Below are 8,380 nucleotides of genomic sequence, written 5' to 3' on the forward strand. Positions count from 1 at the left end.
TGTGCGTGAGAACACAGGGGTGACCTGAGACCTGCAGGAATTATGGGAAAAATACATATCCCACCGACCCACAGGAAACACACACACCCTCCATCTCTCTCTCTCTCTCTCTCTCTCTCTCTCTCTCTCTCTCTCTCTCTCTCATATACACACACACACGGTCCATAAGAGCCAGACACGCAGAGGTCACGCTCACACATATTCATACACACCCTCGGTATGACACACACCGAACACTTCTGACACACAACACACCCTCAACCAGATGGACGCGCAGACACGCTCATATAACAGCGCTAAAATATGCTGTTATATGCCGCAAAGTACTGGCGAAAAACAGGTGAATCACACAAAAACATGTCCAGGTCATATTTCACACTCAAATCTGAAAGTAAGAAATTATATCCAAAATTAAAAAGCGTTGTGTCATGATGATATTTAAAGGGTGGGTTTACCCAAAAATGGGTATTAATTACTCTTGTCGTACAAAATCCATAAGACCGTTGTTCATTTTCAGAACACAAATTATCCGAGAGCTTTCTGACCCTGACAGACTGCAACGATATTACCACTTTCAAGGTCCAGAATGGTAGTAAAGACATCGTTAAAATAGTCCATGTGACTACAGTGGTTCAACCTTAATGTTATGAAGCGACGAGAATACTTTCTGTAAAAAAATATGGACGTAGTGTCCGTGACGTCACCCATAGGATTCTGAAGTATGGACGAGATGGCCATTGCCATCTTGGCAGCGCGTCATCACGCGTCACTCCCGGATAACAGAAAATGGGCAAAGATGCGGGACGTGGGCGGAGCTGAGGTGACGCGATGACTAGCAGACTGCAGATAAATGGCTATCCACCGGTCACTGGCCACGCCCTTAATTATGCAGAACTTTAAGGCTTTATATAATGTAAACAAATGAGTTAAAAAAAAAAATCACCCCCCTCACAGTTGTCATGAAGGGCAAAATTAGCCGTATAGACCAAAGCCACTATTTGTACCAGGCTGTAAACATGTTTTTTTTTCTGCTGTAAAGTTGGGCATTTTAACATGGGGCTCAATGAGATTCTGCTCCCTTCTGGAGCCTGTCCCTAGCGGCCAGTCGATGAATTGCAGTTTAAGTCACTTCTGTATTGGCTTCAAGAGAAACTGCGGGAGGTTGCCGCTTGCTTCAACCCCAATTTTTTCAGTTTAACGCATCAAAAATATTTAAAGCAATTAACGCAGCGTCCGCTTTTATATCCATTTCTGCCCTGCGTTACATTATATGATCACCGTCTTATTCATGTAAATGCTTTTAAACAAACTAAGCGCGACAAGACACAAGAGAGTGCCCTGTATGTCAATGTCCTGTCTGTGTGGGTGCGTCTCCATCCGCTCCCTAGTTCAGTAGTCAGGGCACTGATCAGGGAGTCGGCCACATTCATGTACACGATATACTGATTCCCCACCTAGGAAGCTAGGGAGCTGATTGACACACACACACACACACACACACACACACACTTGAACAAACAAAAACAACATGCCAACAATGCCAGTTTTGTAGAGTATTTCATATTAGGAGCCTTAAATTAGTTAAATAACGTCTTAAATGAAAATGAGATGTGCGGGACAGCGCATCAGAGCCGTGTCATGTTCGGGCAGCGGCCGATCTTATAGTGTTGTCATTAAAGGGTTAGTTCACCCAAAAATGAAAATTCTGTCATTAATTACTTACCCTCATTAGGGCTGGGCGATATATCACACGATATTGTTAGGCGCATCTCGTCAGTAAAGCCGGTTCCTTGATTAGTAGTAAATCGCCATCACCTGCTTTCAGATGGAGCGGCATTTACTACACAGAGCCGTAGCTGAGCCATATCGCATTAATTATGACGGACGTATCGCCTGCGATATTAATGCGATATGGCTCAGCTTGTCAGTGAACTACGGCTCTGTGTAGTAAATGCCGCTCCATCTGAAAGCAGGTGATGGCAATTTACTACTAATCAAGGAACCGGCTTTACTGACGAGATGCGCCTAACAATGTCATGCGATATATCGCCCAGCCCTAACCCTCATGTCGTTCGACACCCGTAAGACCTCCGTTCATCTTCAGAACACAAATGAAGATATTTTAGTTGAAATCTGATGGCTTTGAAAGGCCATAATTGGCACAATGCACGGTTCACTCTCAAGACCCTTAAAAGGTACTAAAGACGTCGTTACAAAGTCCATCTCACTACAGTGGTTCTACAATAACTTTATGGAGTGACGAGAATAGTTTTTGTGTGCAAAAACCCCTAAATAACGACTTATATAGTGATGACGATTTCAAAACACGGCATCATGAAGCTTCGAAGCGTTATGAATCAGTGAGTCGAATCATGATTCGGATCGCGTGTCAAACCGCCAAACTGCTGAAATTTGGCGATTCAAACCGCTGATTCGACTCGCTGATTCATAACGCTTCGAAGCTTCATGAGGCCGTGTTTTGAAATCGTCATCACTATATAAGTCGTTATTTAGGGTTTTTTTGCGCACAAAAACTATTCTCGCCTCTTCATAAAGTTATTGTAGAACCACTGTAGTGAGATGGACTCGACGTCTTTAGTACCTTTTAAGGGTCTTGAGAGTGAACCGTGCATTGTGCCAATGGAGGCCTTTCAGAGCCATCAGATTTCAACTAAAATATCTTCATTTCTGTTCCGAAGATGAACGGAGGTCTGACGGGTGTCGAACGACATGAGGGTAAGTAATTAATGACAGAATTTTCATTTTTGGGTGAACTAACCCTTTAATGAACTGTCATTACTGTTCATCAAAGAACAACGGGAACAGGGAAACTTGTAGCTTGAATGATGATTAATCTATATTTTATTTATTATTTATGCAGTTAAGAAAGGTGTTGATAACTTTATTCAATTTCTGTGTAGACTACATCTAACAAGGAAGGCCATGGGTAAATATAACATTTATTATATTATAATGGGTTTATGTAAAGATAAAAGGTTTTATATTTTAAAGCCTAATAAATGTTGAAATTGGCAGCTTTCAGTTATACTGTAATGTCATTAATGTTTCATAGAGGCATTAGTATCAGTGATACTGGCCTTCACTCATAAAAAGATGCCATTACAACAAATATTTAAAATATGCTGTCTTTAAATTGTTTCTACATTCATTTGGAGAGTAACTGAAATTATTACAATATCAAAATATTAAAAACTCCAATGCTTTTAATCGCGATTAATCATGATTAATTACAGAAAAAAATCGATTAATTCTTTTTTTTTTTTAAATCGATTAACAGCATTATTAATTATATCATTATTATTACTATTATTTTTTTTATGGTGCTAAGATTTCTTTGAAAATATAGCTATTATTATTATTATTATTATTATTATATTATTATTATAAAATATTTAGACATGATGTACTACAGTAATTTGATATTTTTTTCTCTTTATGGTATTAAAGGATAGTTCACCCAAAAAGGAAAATCATCCCATAATTTACTCACCCTCAAACGCTGCTCACATGATGCTAAATATAATTTCTTGTTTTTAACCTTTCCTGAAATTTGGCCTCTGCATTTGTCCATGAGACTCGCCCAAACACACACAAACCTCTTCTGTAACATCCAGCCACGAATATTCACTAGAAGGCCACTAATATCACAGTGTACAGACTGAATCCAGGTCATATTGCTCTCCGTGAATAACCACAGCTCCATCACACACATACACACACTTTTCAGCACAGCAAACCACAACGACATTGACACGCCGCAGCCAGACCCACAATGTAAAACAACGACCGGCTTTAAACATTAAGTGCTCCTTCTCTCTCGCCGACACCACAAACAAATTACTCCTGACACACATTCTCTCTTTCCAATCCGTAAAAGCACGACAATAAAACTCTCCAAAGACAAATGCCCTTTCTGAAGATGTATTTGGTTGAAATGGGCTGAATCGGCTTGCACAACTCAACATTCCCAGACAAACATTCTCATGTTGGCCGCTGGCTTTAAAACGCTCTGCGAGCCAGAGGAATTGTTTGAAATGGGGGAGAGTCTCTGAGGTGCGCCAGGAACCGCTAACAGGTGCAGCGCGGCGGGCCGACATTTGGGATTGTCTGTGTTTGTTTGGGAATGTTAGGGAAAAGTTTATGGCCACAGTTTAAGACCTCTTCTGAACCTGCTTGTGCTATTTTACGCTCTCTTCTTACTGGTTTGTTATGAATTGTATTTATATAAAAATAATAATAATAGTAATAACATGTATTATTCTTACTACTGTTCTTACTTATAAAACCTTGCTTAATTTACATTATGATAAAATAAATATAATGTCTTACCTTTAATGATGATGATGATGATAATAATAATTATTATTATTTCCACAAATATGCTTAATTTACTTGATGACAATATAATTTTCATGTATATCGTAATGTAAATTTTATATATCTTTATTGTTTTACCTTTGATTTTCATATATTATATTGTATGTAATATTGTATATTTTATATATTAAAATTATAATTGACCAAGTAATTATTATTACTATTTCTACAAATTTGTTTCATTTACTTGATAAAAATATAATAATATTTATATTAGGGCTGTCAAAAGATAAATCGCGATTAATCGCATCCAAAATAAAAGTTTGTGTTTACATAATATATGTGTGTGTACTCTGTTAATTATTATTTATATATAAATACACACACATTCATGTATATATTTAAGAAATATTTGCATGTATATACATTTATATAATCTATAATATATATAAATATAAATGTTTTATATATAAAAATAATATTTTTTTCTTAAATATATACATGCTTGTGTGTGTATTTATATATAAATAATAATTAAAAGAGTACACACACATATATTATGTAAACATAAACTTTTATTTTGGATGCGATTAATCTTTTGCCAGCCCTAATATATATATATATATATATATATATATATATATATATATATATATATATATATATATATATATATTATTATTATTATTATTATATTCAGACAAGTGCTTTAACCAGATTCGGACCTCTTCTGAACCTGCATGTGCTAGTTTGTGCTCTCTTCTTGTTGAATTTTTCCAATCTATTCTGGATGAGTTACATTTATGCATTTAAATGCTCTAGTTTGCCAAAGAAAATCCATTGAGGGAATATTAACATTTCCAAGCATAAGTCCACACAGGGGTGAAGGTGGTTGGCAGGGTGTCCTTCACTGAGCGTAACGTGTTTTATCCAACTGGAACAACACTCCTATCGGCCAATCACATTTCAAGGTACTTGTGCACAGAAACCAGCCAATCACATCACTGTTCAGACCGTTTCTAATCACGTTTCTCCAATGGGAGCTAGTATAAGGTTTGATTGTCTTGGATGCCTACTATTATAGTTTCTAAAAAATGTAGAAGTTTAGATACATTTCTGCTAAAGTCCATAACTTGCTTTCAACATTTGCAACCCTTCCATAATGCAATGTATTTCTGTGCTTAATGGGAAATAAAGGAAAGTTGTACAGGTTTGAAAGGACATAAAGGCGAGTAAATGAAGACAGAATTGTCATTTTGGGGTGAATTATCATTTCACACAAAATTCAACAAGACAAAAAAATCAGGAATTGATTGCATGGTGTAAAGCGGATGTTTCATTACAGCTTGAGGCTCTATTCTATGGCACCAATGAAACCACCGACACTCAATGCTTGACACCTTAATGCTACACATAGCTGCATTTCCAACGCAGGAACTATAGGGAAATTGTAATATATAATATATATATGTAGTTTACATGATAAAAGCAACCTTTAAAGTTAAGATAAGCCTCTAGTTTTAATCATTTAAACGGACCTAGTTTGAGCATAAACTTCTGGCAGTGTTGTGTTTTCGTGTATTTTATTATTTTTTTCACAGCGCTGGATGTCATATGGTGATCGTGAAACACACGGGACACTTCACTACATGATTTCATGGTGAAATTTGTTATTTTCAATGTTAAAGGGTTAGTTCACCCAAAAATGAAAATTCTGTCATTAATTACTCACCCTCATGTCGTTCGAGACCCGTAAGACCTCCGTTCATATTCGGAACACAAATGAAGATATTTTAGTTGAAAGCTGATGGCTGAGAAAGGCTTCAGATAGGCCTCCATTGGCATTCAGTACACTTATACTCCCAAGACGGATAAAAGGCACTTAAAACATCGTTACAAAGTCCATCTCACCACAGTGACTCTACAATAATCTTACGATGCGACGACAATAGTTTTTGTGCGCAAAAAAAATCAAAATAACACCTTTATCCAGCTTGTTCTTGTCTTCCGTGTGTGCCTCCACGACGCATGCGCGAGAATATGACGTAGCGCCGGGGTTTGGGAATCCATGAAATGCACACTTAAGCCCCATTTTGAGCACTACGCCGAGACCTAAAGCACGATCAATGTAGAATTCAACAGCTTAGACACGCGCGTCTTCCTCTGATTGTAAACAAATCACTTCTGGGTCATGTGTCCGAACTCCGGATCTGCGTAATATTCTCGCGCATGCGTCGTGGAGGCACACACGGAAGACAAGAACAAGTTGGAAAAAGGTGTTATTTTGATTTTTTTTGCGCACAAAAACTATTGTCGTCGCATCGTAAGATTATTGTAGAGTCACTGTGGTGAGATGGACTTTGTAACGATGTTTTGAGTGCCTTTTATCCGTCTTGGGAGTATAAGTGTACTGAATGCCAATGGAGGCCTATCTGAAGCCTTTCTCAGCATCAGCTTTCAACTAAAATATCTTCATTTGTGTTCCGAATATGAACGGAGGTCTTACGGGTCTCGAACGACGTGAGGGTGAACTAACCCTTTAATCAGGTCAGTTTTGATCAAGAACAATTCACTGTGGCTTTAAATCAGCATGAGCACAGCGCCTCTGCGTGCGGTGTGAATGCTCTAATCTGTTAACATGGGCGCCGAAAAAAACACGCGCTGCTTATGCCCTGCTAACGCGCGTGCAATGTGAAACCGATGCATTCACGTCCGCTGGGAGATTTGGGAAATGTTCGTAAAAATCAAACTGTTTAATGTTTTCAGCAGAGTGGCAACAGGGGTGGCAAGGACTTCGTCTGGGGTGGCAATTGCCACTCCAACTAGCCCTCTGGCTCCGCCACTGATCGACAGGCAACTCCCTCACACATCCCGGTTCCTTGGGTAAAATAGCAATTTCTCATGATTTACAAATAACTGGAAACATTTGGGATATTGTAAGTAATCAACTGAACAAAATATATAACACTGGCCTAGTGGTTTTTGGATATTTTACTGAAATTGTTTTACATAGTGCACCTTTAACAATAGATAATAAAAAAATACAATAGATAATGCTTACAATGAACTCTGTTATTGAGCTATGACAATGTATCTGTTCTTATATATAACTTACTCATTCTTTCCACCATCCCCACGTCACTTTTACAATATTTCCAATCCCTCAGGTTTCACCACTCACAAAATAAAAACCAAGCCAATGTTGATTCTTGTTTTATAACAAGCTCTGTCTTGTTCTCTTTGCCAGCAGACTTTCCTCTTTTTGACGTTAAACAGGCCATTTCCGTTTTGGCGATTGGAGATTTGTGCCCCATGTCAAACATTTCTCGCTTGTTGTGACAACCTATGGTGACAACTACCAACCACAAATCAAAACAGCTGGAGCGACCTTTTTCTGTTGATGGATATGAGGTCGAGTGACGTATACGTAATTTCCCGCGAAAACCATCCTGACAGGTCTAAAATGCAAACACTTATAGCCTAAATTAAATTTAGTTAATGGAATTTCAATAAAACGGTTTCAAGACAAACAAAATATCTCAGATAAAACTAACCCCGTTGATATAAACCCTAATAAAAAAAAGAGAGAGAAACTGACATACTGAACACTATCGGCTCCACTTCAATGGACTTACGCTGTCAGTGTTTATCCCACAAACCAAGACAAGACAGGATTTCTGGAAGAATTCTCTCCGTTGGCACGAGTCTGGAGTAATCCACAGCCCACGGCGCTCTGTCATCCGCTTATTATTTAATCAATCAAGCGCTTTAACCGGCAGCTCATCAGGAGCGTTCAGGCTTGTTCTGTCTGGATGAACTCGGGTCAGTCTAGAGTATGTAGGCGTCCAGTGACACCTAGCGGTCGGTCTGACAACAGCAAGGACATGCTGTTACTGGGGGTCAAAGGTCATATCGATTGTTATTGATAATCAATTGGGATTTTCCTGAAGCTTGCACTGTTAAATTAAAGGCCTGAGGTCAAAAATACAAGAGTGTGTTTCTGGTTTAGAGTACTATTTTATTTTTCAGTTTTTCTGTGTGA

Source organism: Gobio gobio (genome assembly GCF_949357685.1).
Source record: "Gobio gobio genome assembly, chromosome: 16".
Classification (NCBI taxonomy): domain Eukaryota; kingdom Metazoa; phylum Chordata; class Actinopteri; order Cypriniformes; family Gobionidae; genus Gobio; species Gobio gobio.